Source organism: Mastacembelus armatus, chromosome 21, assembly GCF_900324485.2.
Source record: "Mastacembelus armatus chromosome 21, fMasArm1.2, whole genome shotgun sequence".
Taxonomy (NCBI): Eukaryota; Metazoa; Chordata; class Actinopteri; order Synbranchiformes; family Mastacembelidae; genus Mastacembelus; species Mastacembelus armatus.
In genome coordinates, this window is record NC_046653.1 from 25346068 (window position 1) to 25364024 (window position 17957).

The window sequence follows — 17957 nt, forward strand, 5'->3', positions numbered from 1 at the left end:
CCTCCAACCCTGGTGCCATCAGAAGAGTTCTGAGGTGAGTAGCTGAACATCCGGGTAAGCGAATCACTTTTGTCTTGCAGGCGTGTCGTGTTGTGTGTGTTGTGTGGTTCGTCTGCAGACTGGCGGCAGACTAGCTGTGGTTTGGCACACCTGGGAACCGGCTAGACTTTGAACGGTTCACTGGCTGCTGCATTCCGGTGCTGGTCGGGTACCTTTCTGTTTTGACCGGTGTTTGTTGCTATTTCCTGACTTAGCGCTCGTTGGCCTACCGGTTAGCTTAGCTAGCTAGTTAGCTTGCTAACATGGCCTCTCCCTCTCTCTCTCTTTCTTGCTCGGTGTGCCACATGTTTAGTTATTCCTCTGCCTCCTTTAGCGATAATGATACCTGTATTAAGTGTAAGGTTCTGTTAGCCTTGGAGGCGAGGATCACTGATTTGGAAGCGTGGCTCCGCACCTTCGAACAAAAGCCAGCTAGCCTAGCCCCGTTAGCTGGTGTGGAGCCACCGAGCTCAGGGTCTGTTAGCGGTCCAAGGGCAGCTCCGGAGCAGCCCGGAGAATTAGCCTGGGTGACGGTCCGAAGGAAACATACTCCTAAGCAGAAGCCCACGGCTCATCACCTGCCTGTTCACGTTTCTAATAGATTTTCCCCGCTCAGCGACACACCCGCTGAGAAACCGACTCTGATAATTGGCGATTCCATAGTCAGGAACGTGAAAATAGAGACACCAGCGACCATAGTCAAATGTATTCCTGGGGCCAGAGCGGGCAACATCGAGTCAAATCTGAAGCTGCTGGCTAAGGCTAATCGGAAATATGGGAAAATTGTTATTCACGTCGGCAGCAATGACACCCGATTACGCCAATCGGAGGTCACTAAAATTAATGTTGAGTCGGTGTGTAACTTTGCTAAATTAATGTCGGACTCCGTAGTTTTCTCTGGACCCCTCCCCAATCTGACCAGCGATGACATGTTTAGCCGCATGTCGTCGTTCCGTCGCTGGCTGTCTAGGTGGTGTCCAGCAAACGATGTGGGCTTCATAGACAATTGGGCCACTTTCTGGGGAAAACCCGGTCTGATAGCGAGAGACGGCATCCATCCCACTTTGAATGGTGCAGCTCTCATCTCTAGGAATTTGGCCGAGTTTCTTAGCCGACCTAAAGCCTGACAATCCAGGGTGGGGACCGGGATGCAGAGACTCAGTCTAAAACGCTTCTCTGCAGTTTCCTTAGAGCCGCCGCCCCCTTCAAACCACATAGAGACTGTGTCTGCCCCTCGAACATATAAATCAAACAAATCAGAAGTTAACAGAAGAGTTATTCATAAAAACTTAATAAAAATTAAGACCACTCCTCTTATTGAACAGAAAAACAGAACTGTCAAATGTGGATTATTAAATATTAGGTCCCTTTCTTCTAAATCTCTGTTAGTAAATGATTTGATAACTGATCACCAAATTGACCTACTTTATCTTACTGAAACCTGGTTACAGCAGGATGAATATGTCAGTCTGAATGAATCAACCCCCCTCAGTCATAAAAATTATCATGTTCCTCGAAGCACAGGTCGAGGTGGAGGAGTAGCTGCAATCTTCCAGTCAAACTTATTATTAAACTTTCATCCTCAGAACAGTTATAACTCATTTGAGAGCCTCAGTCTTAGTCTCTCACATACAAACTGGAAAACACAAAAACCAGTTCTACTTGTCATTTTGTACCGTCCACCTGTTCCTTACTCAGAGTTTTTAACTGAATTCCCTGACTTCCTGTCTGATTTAGTGCTTAGATCAGATAAAGTCATTATAGTGGAAGATTTTAACATTCATGTAGATGTTGAAAATAACAGCCTCAGCATTGCATTTAATTCTATATTAGATTCAATTGGTTTCATTCAAAACGTTAATAAACCCACCCACTGTTTTAATCACACCCTTGATCTTGTTCTGACCTATGGCATCGAAATTGAACATCTAATAATTTTCCCCCAAAATCCTGTTTTGTCAGATCATTCTTTAATAACTTTCGAATTTAAAATGATGGATCATGCAGCGTCTGGAAGAAAATTCCACTACAGCAGATGTTTATCCGACAACGCTGTTAATAAATTTAAGAAAATGATTCCATCTTTATTTGCATCTATGCCAAGTATAAACATAGTGGAGGGCAGCTGCCTTAATCCTACTCCCTACCAAATTGATCATGTTGTTGACAGCGCTGTAACCTCACTGCGTGAAACGCTTGATTCTGTAGCCCCTCTGAAAAAGAAGTTAGTGATTCAGAGAAGACTAGCCCCATGGTATAATTTACATGTTCGTACCTTAAAGCAGGCATCACAAAGGCTGGAAAGGAAGTGGCGTTCCACAAACTTAGAGGAAATTTTTCTAGCCTGGAAAAACAGTCTACTAACATATAAAAAAGCTCTCCGTAAAGCCAGAACTGCATACTATTCATCACTAATAGAGGAAAATAAGAACAATCCCAGGTTTCTTTTCAGCACTGTAGCCAGGCTGACAAAAAGTCACAGCTCCGTTGAGCCCAGTGTTCCCTTAGCTCTCAGCAGTGATGAATTTATGAGTTTCTTTACAAATAAAATCACAACTATTAGAGATAAAATTCAGCAGATGCTTCCTATACCTGCAATAAATGAATCTTTTACTACAGTAGCTCTTGAATCATCTGTAGGACCTCAGTTATGTTTAGACTGCTTCTCTCCTATAGATCTCTCTGAATTTACATCAGTAGTTGCTTCATCGAAATCATCAACGTGTCTCTTGGACCCCATCCCGACTAGACTGCTTAAAGGCACCCTGCCATTAATGAACTCATCTTTATTGGACTTGGTAAATTTATCTCTAGTATCAGGTTACGTACCACAGGCCTTTAAGACTGCAGTAATCAAACCTTTACTCAAAAAGCCTAGTCTTGATCCAGGTGTCTTGGCTAATTATAGACCAATATCCAACCTGCCATATCTAAAATCCTAGAAAAAGCTGTTGCTAAGCAGCTTTCAGACCACTTACACAGGAATGAACTATTTGAAGATTTTCAATCAGGATTTAGAGCACATCATAGTACAGAAACAGCACTGTTGAAAGTTACCAACGATCTTCTCTTAGCCTCAGATAATGGACTTGTTTCGATACTTGTCCTCCTAGACCTTAGTGCAGCATTCGACACCATTGACCACAACATCTTATTACAGAGACTGGAGCATGTGATTGGTATCAGAGGAACAGCGTTAAAGTGGTTCCAATCCTATTTATCGGACAGATTCCAGTTTGTTCATGTCCATGATGAACCTTCCACACGAACAAAAGTTAGTTATGGAGTTCCACAAGGTTCTGTGCTAGGACCGATTCTGTTCACCCTGTACATGCTTCCTTTAGGATATGTCATTAGGAAGCACTCTATTAATTACCACTGCTATGCGGATGACACGCAGTTATATCTATCTATTAAACCTGTTAACACAAACCAGTTAACCAGACTTCAAGCCTGTCTAACTGACATAAAGGCTTGGATGACCAGTAACTTTTTACTTTTAAACTCGGAGAAAACAGAAGTCATTATATTTGGGCCAAAAAATCTCAGAAATAACTTTTCTAAAATTATAGCTACTCTAGATGGCATAGCCCTGGCCTCCAGCACTACTGTAAAAAACCTTGGAGTTATTTTTGACCAGGACATGTCCTTTAACTCACACATAAAACAAATTTCTAGAACTGCATTCTTTCACCTGCGCAACATTTCCAAAATTAGGAACATCCTGTCTCAAAATGATGCAGAAAAACTAGTCCATGCGTTTGTTTCCTCAAGGCTAGATTACTGTAACTCATTACTATCTGGATGTCCTAATATCTTAATAAAAAGCCTCCAATTAATCCAGAATGCCGCAGCCAGAGTCCTGACAGGAACTAGCAAGAGAGATCATATTTCTCCTATATTGGCTTCTCTTCATTGGCTCCCTGTAAAATATAGAATAGAATTTAAAATCCTTCTTCTCACATACAAATCCCTTCATAATCAAGCTCCTTCATACCTTAAAGACCTCATAGTACCATATTATCCCAATAGACCACTTCGCTCTCAGAGTGCAGGCCTACTTGTGGTTCCCAGAGTTCTCAAAAGCAGAATGGGAGGCAGAGCCTTTAGCTATCAAGCTCCTCTCCTGTGGAACCAGCTCCCAGCCTGGGTTCAGGAGGCAGACACTCTCTGTACTTTTAAGGCTAGACTTAAAACCTTCCTCTTTGACAAAGCATATAGTTAGGGCTGGCTTCAGGCAACCCTGAACCATCCCTTAGTTAGTTATGCTGCTATAGGCCTAGACTGCCCGAGGACCATCGGTGCACTGAGCTCCCCTACCCTACCCCCCCCCCCCTTCTCTCCCACCTCATGTATATTCCACCATTGAATGTTACTAACCTTGTGCTCTCTCTCTCCCCTAGTTTGTGCTCTCTCCCTCCCTCTCTCTCTCTCTCTCTCTCTCTGTACCTTCTGCAGGTGTCCCTGGTCCTGGAGCTGTTTATCGCTGATGTGCAGTTACTGGCCCCACCAACTTGCAGTGTCTATCTGTTGTTTATTGTTGCTGTTCTTTTCTCTCTGCTCTATCCACTCACCCCAACCGGTCGAGGCAGATGGCCGCCCAAACTGAGCCCGGTTCTGCTGGAGGTTTTTTTTCTTCCGTTAAAGGGAGTTTTTTCCTCTCCACTGTCGCCAAGTGCTTGCTCATAAGGGAATTGTTGGGTTTTTAGTTTTAGTTTTTGTAAAGTGCCTTGAGATGATTTGTATTGTGATTTGGCGCTATACAAATAAAATTGAAAATTGAATTGAATTGAAATTGAGGAGTTGGAGGATGATCCAAGACTTAAGGGAAGTAAATAAAGCAGTTGAAAGTAGGGCCTCGTGTGTCCCAGATCCTCACACTTTGTTGAACCATATAAAACCTGAAATGAAGTGGTTCACGGTTGTGGATCTCAGTAATGCTTTTTTCTCTATCCCAGTACATCCAGACTCACAGGGATGGTTTGGGTTCACCTTTGAGGGAAAGAAACCCACCTACACCAGGTTGCCACAGGGTTATGTTGACAGCCCCACTATATTTGCATCAGAATTGGAAAATTGCTTATCTACATTCCATGTGCCTGCACATAGCCAAATTTTGACCTATGTAGATGATATCTTAATTACATCAGACACTCAGCAGCACAACAAAGACACGGCGATAGCACTGTTCAAACATTTGGAAAAAACAGGCAACAAAGTATCTCCAGAAAAGTTACAGTGGGCTGCCTCTGAAGTTGTATTCCTGGGTCATAAACTAACACCAGAAGGCAGAGCCCTGACTGAATCCAGGAAAGCAGCTGTTCAACAAGCCTGTAAGCCTATCACTAAGCAACAGATGATGCAATTCTTAGGGCTGTGTAACTACTGTCGACAGTGGATTCCAGATTATGCTCAGGTAACACAACCACTGTTAGACCTGATTTATGAAACACCGATGGCCATGAAGCAGGAAATAAAGTGGACTCCAGAAGGTGAGAAGGCTTTCTGTGAGTTAAAAGCACAGTTAGTGACCACACCGGTCTTGGGTTTCCCAGATTATAGTAAACCCTTTGTTCAAACTGTAGATTGTAAAGGGAAGTTCATGACCTCGGTGCTAACTCAGTTGTCAGGAGGAAAGCAGAAGCCAGTAGCCTATTATTCTAAGAGGCTGGATCCTGTGGCTTGTGCTTTGCCTGCCTGTGTCAGAGCTGTGTGTGCCGCTGCAATGGCAGTACAAGCCTCAGCAGAAGTAGTACTTTTCCATCCACTTACACTGCTAGTCCCACACTCAGTTGACTTACTTCTGACAGAAACAAAAATGTCATTTTTGTCACCAGCCAGACATCTGTCAGTCATGGCGCTCCTAATGTCCCAGCCACATTTGACTATAAAAAGATGCTCTACACTCAATCCATCTACATTATTGCCCACAGCTGAAGAAGGCACACCACACTGTTGTATTACAAACACTGAGGAGACATGTAAACCCCGTAGTGATTTGAAAGATGTAGCCTTAGCTGAAGGGGAAGTGTGGTTTGTAGATGGTTCTTGTTTTAAAAATGACAAAGGAGAAAATATGAGTGGGTTCGCAGTGGTGTCCCAGCAGGATGTCTGTGCAGCAGGGCAACTTCCTTCACATTTCTCAGCACAGGCTGCAGAAATAATAGCCTTAACGCAAGCATGCAGGCTAGCAGAGGGGAAGAGTGTCACAATTTACACAGACAGCCAGTATGCTTTCTCAACTCTTCATTTCTTTGCTGCACAATGGGCTCGCAGAGGAATGAAGACAGCTGGAGGACAGTCAGTTAGACATGCCCCACTCTTAAAAGAGTTATTACAAGCTGTCATGTTACCAAAACAACTTGCTGTCTGTAAATGTCCCGCACATATGAAGGGACTAGATCCAGTGTCCCAAGGTAATAATAGGGCAGATGCTATAGCAAAAGCAGCAGCGCAAGGACAGTTTGGGAAATGTAACCTGTACCTCACAGAAGAAGTGAAACAGCCTATAGACCATGAAGTACTTTCAGACATGCAGAAAAGAGCCCCACCGGCTGAACAGCAACTTTGGCTCAAAGAAGGAGCCATAATAGAGCAAGACCTTTTTAAGAATAAAGACAAACTTTGTCTGCCTAGAAGTCTCTATCATACGGCAGCCATTTTGACACATGGGCCTTGCCATGTGTCAACAGGAGGGATGGTATATGCAGTGGAAAAACATTTCTACGCACCAGGTTTTAATAACTACTCAAAAAATTTTTGTAAATCCTGTTTGACTTGCTGTAAGCATAATCCACAGGGAAATCTCAGACCAAAGAGAGGGAGATTCCCCAACCCGGATTATCCATTCCAAGTTATTCACATGGATTTCATAGAGTTGTCACAATGTGAGACATACAAGTACTGTCTTGTTTTGATAGATGCATACTCTAAGTGGGTTGAGATTGTGCCCAGCAAAAGTGCTGATGCACTAACAGTGGCCAAAGCGCTGTGCAAAAGTATAATCCCAGATCATCGAATCCCACAGCGAGTCTACAGTGATAATGGTCCACATTTTGTGAATGAAGTAGTTACGCAGATGTCTAAACATCTGGGTTTTGAGTTGAAGAACCACTGTTCATACCATCCCCAAAGTGCAGGCTTAGTGGAAAGAACTAATGGCACTATAAAGATGAGACTGAGGAAAACTATGGAGCAAACGGGAAGGACATGGGTGGAATGTCTCCCCCTGGTGAAAATGTATATGAGGGTCACGCCAACAGACAGAGGCCTGACCCCGTTTGAAATCCTCTATGGGAGACCTTTTACACTTCCCATTTGTGAAAATGTGTGTGAAAAACCTCAAGGAGAAACCACTCTAGCTGAATGGATGAGCAAGATGTTACAAACTAGAGAAGTTATGAGTGCAAATAATCTGCCAAGAGATGTTTTGTCTCCACAGGTGCAGAGAGTCAAACCTAGTGACCAAGTCCTGATAAAGGTCATCAAGAGGAAGACCTGGTCCACTCCCAAGTGGGAGGGGCCCTATACAGTGATCCTGACCACTCCCACTGCAGTAAAGATTCAGGAGAGACCCACGTGGATTCATCAGAGCCACTGCAAGATACTACAGCCACTAGGAGCCGAGTAAGGTGGAAGTCAGCCGGTATCAAAACCCTTGGCTGCTGAAGAGACCATCTGATCCTTACTCCCAGCTATGGCTCTCCATTGGCTGATCCTGTGTCTAGGGACACTAAGTATTGTCTGTTATGCAAGCACAGAGGTGACTGTAAATACTGATTATGTGTAACTGATTGTGCTCTGATAGAGGACCAGAGCTGGTCGCCCAGGAGCCTGGGGGCCGGTTGGGAATTTTTCCTTTACAGAAGGTTCTCGCCCAACCCCTCACAGAGCCTTGCTTCTCCAAATCTTGTTTAGTCATAATGACGAGTTTCCAGAAAATCCTACAAGGAAGATGGAAAACTCTGATACCATGGTGAAAATGACAAACAGGAGGGAAATGTTAGAATAAGGGCATCGTAAATCGCTGACTGTGTTATGAGAATTGTCATTTTGCAGACAGATTTATGCAAAGGGTGTAACCAGGCATGTCACAGTTGAGGAAACCCTGATTTTCTGTGCAAATCACCAAGACATGTAAATATATGGATGTGAACTCTGTATGAACTTTGAAGATAGCCTATGTTTCAACTCTCCCCTATTGTGTAAAGTGAGACAGTGCCTGGAAGTCATGTAACCACATCATGGTATAAAATAAAGCGTTCTGGGTGGGACTCGGGGCTGCAGCCGGAGATAGCACTGAGTGTGCATCTCCTAACAATCACGAGCTCAACCTGGAACAAAGAAAAGAAAGTCTCTGTGTAGATGTTTGATTAGAACCAACACCTTTGTTGACGTGGAAGCATTGATGGTTGATGATGGTGTATTGTTGTGAGCTCTGCGTAGCTAATAATACCGTTTCGTCTGGTTACACTTTATGTGGCCGGAGATTTTTCCGGGAAATAAAACCTTGTTGTCCTGCATTTGGGTCCTGCCTCTCCTTCTTCTCTCCAGCTCCCCAAACACATAACAGACTGTGTGTTTGTGGTGTATCAGAATCAGACAGAAGGATTCACATTGGCAGAAAAACGTCACAACTCAGTTGTCAGTTTATTAGAATTACCAGGCTAAAACTTTGGGTTTGATCCAACAGTCCTGTAATAAATCCTCCTTCATGAAGGTGATAATGTTCAGTTTGTGTTCTAAAATGATGTTAAATCATTGTTTGAGGACAGCCACTAATGGTTCACATCTTTATGAATTCTCACAATCTGGTTTTGTATGTGTTCAGATAATTCCTTATTAAGCTGATCCAGGCTGCATTAGACACACAACAGGCCAAACCTGAGAAAGACGTGTTATTCACACTTTCTTTAATGATCTTGTTTGTGAAATTAATTAATTACACTGATGAAGCTGCCTTTTGGCCCCTTTTGAGTTTGAGTTTGGAAACAAACTCAGAAGTAAACCCTGAACTCTGAGTTGATAAACATTGAGATGGGAAACCAAGTTTTTGGTTCCAGAGCAGCTGGTCAGAGTTAGTTCAGTCAGCTCAGAGTTGATTAACTCTGAGTTATGATGCAAAGTCCTTTGATTTACCACTCACCATGCTTTGTTTCTCTAACAGGAGTGTTATGCCCCGGCCTAGGGGAAACCTGGACATAACATGGGTGCTTTCTCCACTCTCAAGAAAAAACCAGCACCACAAACGATTTTAAAGTAGAGGTAGCAATTTATTGCCTTAGAGTCGAACAAATGCCCAGAAATCCTACCCTTACATGACCAAACAAAACTAAAGAAAAGACTCCTAAATCCAGAAACAAGAGAAAAATCAAATACAAAATAAAAGGGCAGTTCACTCCTATCACATGCTACCTTGTGCTCAATAGGGATAGTGTAACATTTATCGTGTTCACAACTTCATTTGTCTAGTGTTAAGACTCACAAGTACACAGAATTCACAATACACAGCATGCTGGTTCCCTTAGGGAGTGGCAGAAGTGGAGTGGAGACCAGGCTGCTGTCAGTTGGTGCTTCTATAGACTTCAGGGAAGGGCTGGACCAATCCTGAAACAGCAATTTAATTCAAATGGGCCAATCACCATGGATCCACCTATAACTCCATGCCCACTCATTCTTTCTCTCTCTCTCACACACACACACACACACACACACACACACACACACACCAAGAACTAAGGGAGGAGAGAGAGCTGACAACAATCACAATGATAAATCACAGCAACAACATTATTAATGACCCAGGGTCATAACAGGAGCTACAGGTGAAACAGTGGTGGGATGTGACTAAAGTTTATGTTCATTTAGGTGCCAAAAGCACCTGGAAGCAGCTCACAATTACATAAGAGAGCATCGTAGAAACAGGTCATTCATAGGACCACTGTATAGGCCAGGGGCACTCAAGAGGCAGACTCTGGTCCGGATCCGGACCCAGACACCGTTAAATCTAGACTGACACCAAACCCAGGATGCTAATTTCATCATAATCCAAATGCAGAGGTGGACAGTAACAAAGTAAATTTACTTGAGTACTGTACTTAAGGACAGTTTTTGAATATTTGTACTTTACTTGAGTAGTATTTTCTGGGGAAACCTATTACTTTTACTCCACTACTTCTGAAAGATAAATATAATACTTTTTACTCCACTACATTACTATAAAGGCTCATGTTACTCATTACTATTGTGGAGAAACTGTCTTACAACTAAAAGAGAACTGACCGTGTTCATTAAGTTTCTTGTTTGAGTGATGTGTGTCCCACTTACAGACCCTAAAGATAAACACTGCAGTACAGGTCATGATATGCACCTTTGAACGCTGGTTGATCTAAACTATATGTAATTCAAGTTCAGTCCAGTGAACTAGTACAAATACTGCAAATAACTACAGTGTGAGCTGCAGTCATTTGAAAATGCATTGTGAAAAAAACATTTTCAGATTTTTTTAAGTACTTTGAATAATTATGTATTTTAGAAAGCACATGCTCCAGTACTTTAACTCAAGTAATATTTTGACTGAGCAATGTTTACTTGTATTAGAGTAATATTTGACCAGGAGGATCTATACTTTGACTCAAGTAATGAAGTTCAGTACTTTGTCCACCACTGTCCAAATGAATTTTCAGTAGAACACGCAATTATTATTCCACGCTATATATCTTCAAGGCTTCTACTCGGTTTGGTTGCTTCATCAATGTCCAATCACAGCAGCTCTAACAGCATCACTATGGCAACGTCACTGCTACTCATTCACTCACTCTTCTATCAGTCTCATGCTCTGGGCCAGGCAGGTGAACAGACAGTCTCATCATTTGTTAGCAGTGTGGAGCAGTGAAAATATTGATAACACTAACTGAAAGTGAAAATGTCGTGCTCAAAACTGTCCGTTAAGAAAAGAAAAGCTGATTTTGAAAGTCGTGAGTTTAAGAGTGAATGGACTGAAAAATATGTAATTGTGCTCCCTGTGGGAAGAACAAAACCAATGTGTTTAATCTGAGACAAGATGGTAGCAATCACCAAAAGTGGTAACGTGAAGTGCCACTATGACACCAAGCATGAACATTTTGAACAAAATTACCCTCAGATCACAGTCCTGGTACAGTCCTGGTCTAATCCTGCTTTAGTCCTGGTACACAACTCACAGTCTTTGTCAGATTTTTTGATGAAGAAAAGGGAGAATTTCATGAAAAGGAGTCTCACAAACCTCCATGGACACACAAGGGGGAATGACATTTATGAAGCACTGACACAAATGCTTAGAAATAGAAATACCTGAACCATGTTGTTTCCCTTACCACCAATGGAGCGCTATATATGACTGGGAGAGAGGGGATCAGTGTCACCTTTGAGATCTCACTATCCTGACCTCATGGCACAGTGAACGGCCTGTCTGACAGCTTCTGGAGACTCAAGAGGAAGGTGGAAACAAACAAGACCGTCAAGGGCAGGCTGGTGAACATAGTAGAGCATTTTGCAACTAAAGAGCCAGAGATTTCCCTCAGGAGGTGGTGGAGACCAAACCCAGAGCTAAAACAGTGAGGGAACACTAGACTCAATTCTAAGGCCAAGCTAAGACAATTGTATATTATGGCTCTTCCATGAAACTGGACGACTCACAAGATGTGGATTTAAAACCAGCAGCAGAGCCTGAGATGTTGTGGCTTTTAGTCTCCAGTATGGATCAGAGAAGAAAAAACATCTTACCAATGTCATCTTTTGTTTACACCCTCACTGCCTGTTTTTAATGTCCAGGTATTTCAAACTTCCCACTTTCAGCTCAGAAAAGACTTTGTAAAATCCAAAAATATCACAGAAAAACCTTCCATATTTGAGAGTTAGAGGAGAGATGTCTGTTCTCCCCAGTATGCTTCAGATTAATTGTGTTTATAGTGAAACACCACAAGACACCCTCAAAGAGATGGACATAAACATTCAGGGTCTGTCATCTTTCTTTACCTTCAGGAGAGAAACCTGTTAAATCTTCCCATCTCCCTTAGACCTGCAGCATCAAACCCAACAGTGACTCTTTGTCTTAAACATTCTTGTGCACTATGAAACAGTAAATCCTCCAGGATATCAACGATTCTTAAACACAACAACCTCTGTGTGACCCTTTAAACATAGTCCCACCTATTTGACTACAAGGACAGTGATTTATTCACAAACATGAATCTACAATACGTGAAATCTGACAACATTTTTGATTTCCCAACATCATCACACAGACGACATTGGTTATCTGTCAGAACTAACCATGACAGGTTTATCAAGCTATACGAAGATACCAGGTGACCAAGTGTGTTTGGACTGGGCTCTGTAATGACCCTCTTATTTTGTGAGGTTATTTTTTTAGGTGAATTTTGGAGGCTGGACTGCTTGATATTGGCATGAACCACAGCCTTGAAAGGAAGTGGTTCTCCCTTTTTTTTCTGGAGCCTGGCAGCCCCTTTAAGCTTCTTTTGTTTGGTGTTTTTTTGTAGCTTTTCATCACACACTCACACACACACACACACACACACACACACACTCACAAACAAACACAAAAAAATAGTCCAAACATTTATGTTTACTGTTACTTCCTTGATTTTTACTGATTTATACTGCTCATTGGCTGTTTTATTAAGTTCTGGTTATTTTAAATAAAAAACATGCTTATCTTTATAATTCTGTGTGGCCTCCCTTTTTGTTATGAGACTTCATCTGACTGGGGAACTGGAACCAAGTCTGGCTGAGGAGAACAAACAGGACACTGAGACTGATTCAGACTGTTGGGGACGGGGCCAGAGACTAACCAGGATCAGAGCACAGAGCTGGGACAAAGGGAGATTAATGAGAAATGACAGGTAACTGGGACTGAAGTGGACTACACAGACTTGGAAACTAACTGGGATGAGCTAATGAGACCTGGAGTGAACAGGGGAAAACTGAAGACGTAGTCCAAAAATGAGAAACAGGTTCTGAGAATACCGAGGGTGGAAGGCTCAGGGGAACAAAACAGAGAAACGAGAGTTCACATGGGAAGTATGTTAAAGTCAGATAATCATTGGGCCAATGCACAGGACTGTGACAGACAACAACCTGGCAAGAAGAAGAATGTGACTGGGGTTTCTGTAGTGTAGCAGCAGGGGCTAACAATGCACAGCTGAGCGAAATAAAGGCACTGATGACAGGGTCACAATACCAGCAATAAGGGAGACCCAGAATTCTGCCTTCAGGAGCATTGATTGAATTGGTGAATCTTGAGATGAAGCAGGCCTGAAGACAGCCAGAGCCAACCTGTCTCGCAGCATCAGAGAAGCTAAGAGGCAACTCCAAGACAATAACCTCTCGTTTCAGCGAGAGCAGAGACATCCAGAGCCTGTGGCATGGAGTACAGACCATTATAGACTACAAGCTCCCACTGCAGCCCTGCCATAGTACCATCTCCCTGCTGAACGAGATCAACAACTTCTTTGATCGCTTTGAGGCATAAAACAGAACTCCTGCACAGAAGACCACACCCCAGTGACCTGGTGTTGTCACTGCCCTTGTCGTGAATAAATCGCTCTGCAGGATCAACACACGCAAAGCTCGGGCCTCTGACAATATACCTGGTCGTGTGCTGAGAAACTGCACAGAGGAACTCACAGCTGTCTTCACAGACATAATCAACATCTCGCTGAGTCATGCTGTGGTCCTCACATGCTTCAAAGCAATCACCATCATTGCAGTCCCAAAGAAGTTGTCTGCCTCCGGTTTCAACGACTACCGTCTGGTTGCACTTACTGTCATTCTCATGAAGTGCTTTGCACGGTTAGTCATGCATCATATCAAATGCATGAAGAGTGCATCTGTATTTTTTAAACCCACAGACAGAAGGACAGCTTCATCCATCAGGCTGTCAAGTAGCAGAACTCTCTCCTGGCTCTGCATCCCATCCCCTCTTTTGCTTATTTTGCATGTCCTTATTTGAAATTTTTAGTGGTTAGAGTTTATCTGTTTGCACTAAGGGTCTGACAGTAACAACATTTTTATTCTCTGTGTGTGCTCTACATGTGGTGGAATTGACAATAAAGCAGACTTTGACTTTTCCCTCTGCATGTCTTGTGTGGAACGCACTGCAGGACTTTCTAGTTTGAAAGCACCCCCAACCAACCTCACCCCCTAGGATACGGAGCCCCTCATCCCTATCCAAGGAAAATACTATCACCATCCTGCCTGCAGACAAAGGAATATGCACAGTGGTCCTGAATATGGCAACTATCTTAGAGAAATAACCTCCCTTTTAGAGGAACAACACACCTATGAGAAACTGAGAAATAAACCCTACAAATATCTATGTGACAAAGGTGATTGTTTAAAACACAGAGAAAAGCATAATGTTATTGACAGGGCTACTTATCTGCTCAGCAGCAGAAAAACTCATTTAGTGTCAACAACCTGAAGGAGTCAAGTGAAAAATGGGGCAGACTCTGAAACTCATGTTTCCAATTTTCATGTGAGGAAGAGTCAGGATAAGAGAAGACAAGACCAAAGGTGATGCACATGCACACATTAACCACCTGAGTCTGATCATGTTACAGAATATTAACACTGTTTATGTGCAACACTCACACATGTTGCCATATGCAAGCATTAAGGACTATATGAACTCATAAACACACACATATGCATAAAGACATACAAATGATCAACCAGTTGAATCAACACGTCTCTGAAACAGTTTAACCACAAACTGAACATTTTCACCTTCATGAAGGAGGATTTATTACAGGACTGTTGGATTAGACTGACAAAGTTATAGTTAGGTGGACCTAATAAACTGACAATGGAGTGTTTATACTTTAACAATACACCCAGATATGATGCCAATATGAAAATATTCAGTCAATTAACAGTTAAGCCACAACAAACTGGAAACACAAGAATCAAACTGACAATTAGAATCAAACTGTATTTCTGGGTTCTGCAGCAAATTGCTTAGTTAGTAGTGATTACATAGTGTAGTTGAAGCTGATAATGCTCTTTACTGTGATTTAGGGTTTTAGAAACATCTTTACACTCAATACTTTTCAAGGCTCAGAGAAATCACATCTCTGTTTTATTCTGACACTAAACAATGACTGTACAACAGTTATCATTAGACTGTTTTACCTGGACAGAACAATTTCCTGAGGTGTTTATGAATTTCTTTCATTTTTAGTCCATATATGATTGGATTGAAAAGAGGATGATACAAAATTGTTTGTAAGAACATTATTAAACTCACAATTTTTGGAAGACCAGTTTCTATTACAAAGAGAAGTATATCAAATGAACCCAAACAGGAAAAGTTGATTAGAACAATCAGGTGAGGTAAACAGGTCTGTGCAGCTTTTCTCCTGACTTCTCTACCACTTCGATAGGTGATTATAAATATCCTTATGTAGGTAAAAAGGATGAAAAACACAGGGAGAATTAAAAGAGTAACAAAACACATCAACAAATATATAGTTCTTACCCCTGTGCTCTCACAGTCCAGTCGGCTAATTGTGCTGTTACACGTAATACCTTTGATATTAAACGTACAGAGTTTAATATTAAGTTTTGTTCCAGTTATCACTGATACCTGACCAGCAGGTAGAATCCAGGCTACAACCAGTAAAATACTGATTTTTGTTTTTGTCATGATAGTTGGATACTGCAGAGGTTTACATATAGACACATACCTGTCATAGGACATGGCTGTCAACAGTAAACACTCTGAAGCAGCTAAAGAATAACACATTTGATACTGAAAGAGACATGCAGGATATGATATGATCGGTTTTTGAGATAAAACATCAGTTAAAATCTTTGGGTAGATAGCAGTGCTGAAAAAAACAGAGTTCAGTAACAAAGCTGCAATGAAAATGTACATAGGCTCATGGAGGTTTTTGTGAATCACTATCAGACACACAATAGTAGAATTACAGCAGATTATTAGAATATATGCTGTAAACATGATCACAAAATAAACAAATCTGTATTTGTCCAGTTCCACATACCCATCAATAGTTATATATGTTATATTTAGGTTATTATCCATTAAGGTTTAAAAACAAAGTGTTAATGACAAAGACTTGAAGTATCAAAGCAAAGATCACATGAACATATTATACAGTATATCTGTCATTGGATTGTCTAATGTATTCACTGATACCCGACCTTGACATGAACATGTGTGTGTGTTGAAATATTGCAACAAATACAAACCTCCAGAATACAAAGTGAACTGTTTGACTCTGTGGGTTGATTTTTATCAGCTTGTTTCTCCCTCCATGGATCTCATTAAACTCTCCACCAAGAGCTGTCGTCATGTGAACAACATCAGACTCTACAGGCCTGAACCCGTGGAGGCCCATGGCATAGCTGACACAGGCAGTTTCCTATGGTGCTAATGTGTTGGGGGCAGAGAGAAGGATAAACCTTCAGCATGGTCTGTGGACTGTGACCTCCACTACAGGCATATGGACACTGCAACAATTAATATGTCCATATGTGCCTGAGTTACCATTGCTCTCCTACACTGTAGTGGGCGCTGTGGACTAAACTACTGCAAACACACAGGAAGGCTTCTATAAAAGGAGAAAGCATCCATCCATCATCTATACCCCCTTAGTTCTAACCAGGGTCACAGGAATCTGCTGGAACCTATCCCAGCTCTCTTTGGGTGAAAGGCAGGGGTCCACCCTGGACAGGTCCCCAGTCCATCACAGGGCCACATAGAGACAAACAACCTCACACACTCACACTCACTCCTATGGGCAATTTAGAGTCACCAATCAACCTGACATACATGTTTTTGGACTGTGGGAGGAAACCAGAGTACCTGGAGAAAACCCACGCAAGCACAGGGAGAACATGCAAACTCCACAAAGAAAGGCCCCTGATGGGTTTCAAACCAGGAACCTTCTTGTTGTGAGGCACAAGTGCTAACCACTCAACCACCATGTTGCCCTGTAAGCTGTATTATTATTATTATTATTGTTATTTGTCTCCCACTGCTGAACGGGGCAATTTTTGAAATGGTTCCCATGAATGAGAACTCACAAAATTTACCAGAGGCATCTGTTACCACGGTGAGCAGTCACAGACATGGCGCCCCCTTATGACAGTAAGTCTTGTGGTTGGCATGCAATTTCAGGTACACACACCAAACTTGGTAGGTGGATGGAACTCCCCAGTATGAACATTTTTTGCATATACATCACTATAGCCATACCCAACAGGAAGTGAGGTATTTTGGATTGGCGATATTAACATACTCCTTTTACACCATACATCTGATTTGTATCAGTTTGTATACATGATGTCGGCATGTTGCTCATGTAAAATTGCAAACAATTGTTTTGATATGTTGTAATATGACAAAATGCTGTTACAATGAATTTTGATACTTCACCAAATAATGGAAATGTGTCATATATTTAAAATGCATTACTTGATAAACACCAAACTTCAGTGGTTACTGAGTACGTCTGTACTGTTCTGTCTGTGTGTGAGCTCCAATATCTTAACCAGCAAGCTAACTGAGAATCAAACTACATTAGCTTATGGCATGTCACACAGTGATGAAGGATGGAACTCACCAGTCTCTTGCCACAGACAATCCACAGCCCAGCTGTTCTGATCGCTCTTTCCGTGAACTGCCGCCCTTGGTGTTTCACTTCAGCATGATAGTGCTCTACAAGCAGCTTGGTAACATGGCTATGCCTTGGGAGGATGATTGGGTGTTTTACCTCGGAGACGAGACGTGCATGTCTGAGACGCCCTCCGACTCGCAGCAGGCCGTCACTCATGTAGGGGTCAAGGGTCAAGATCTGACTTGAGTTAGAGATTTCTCCGTTTGCCTGAAGGGC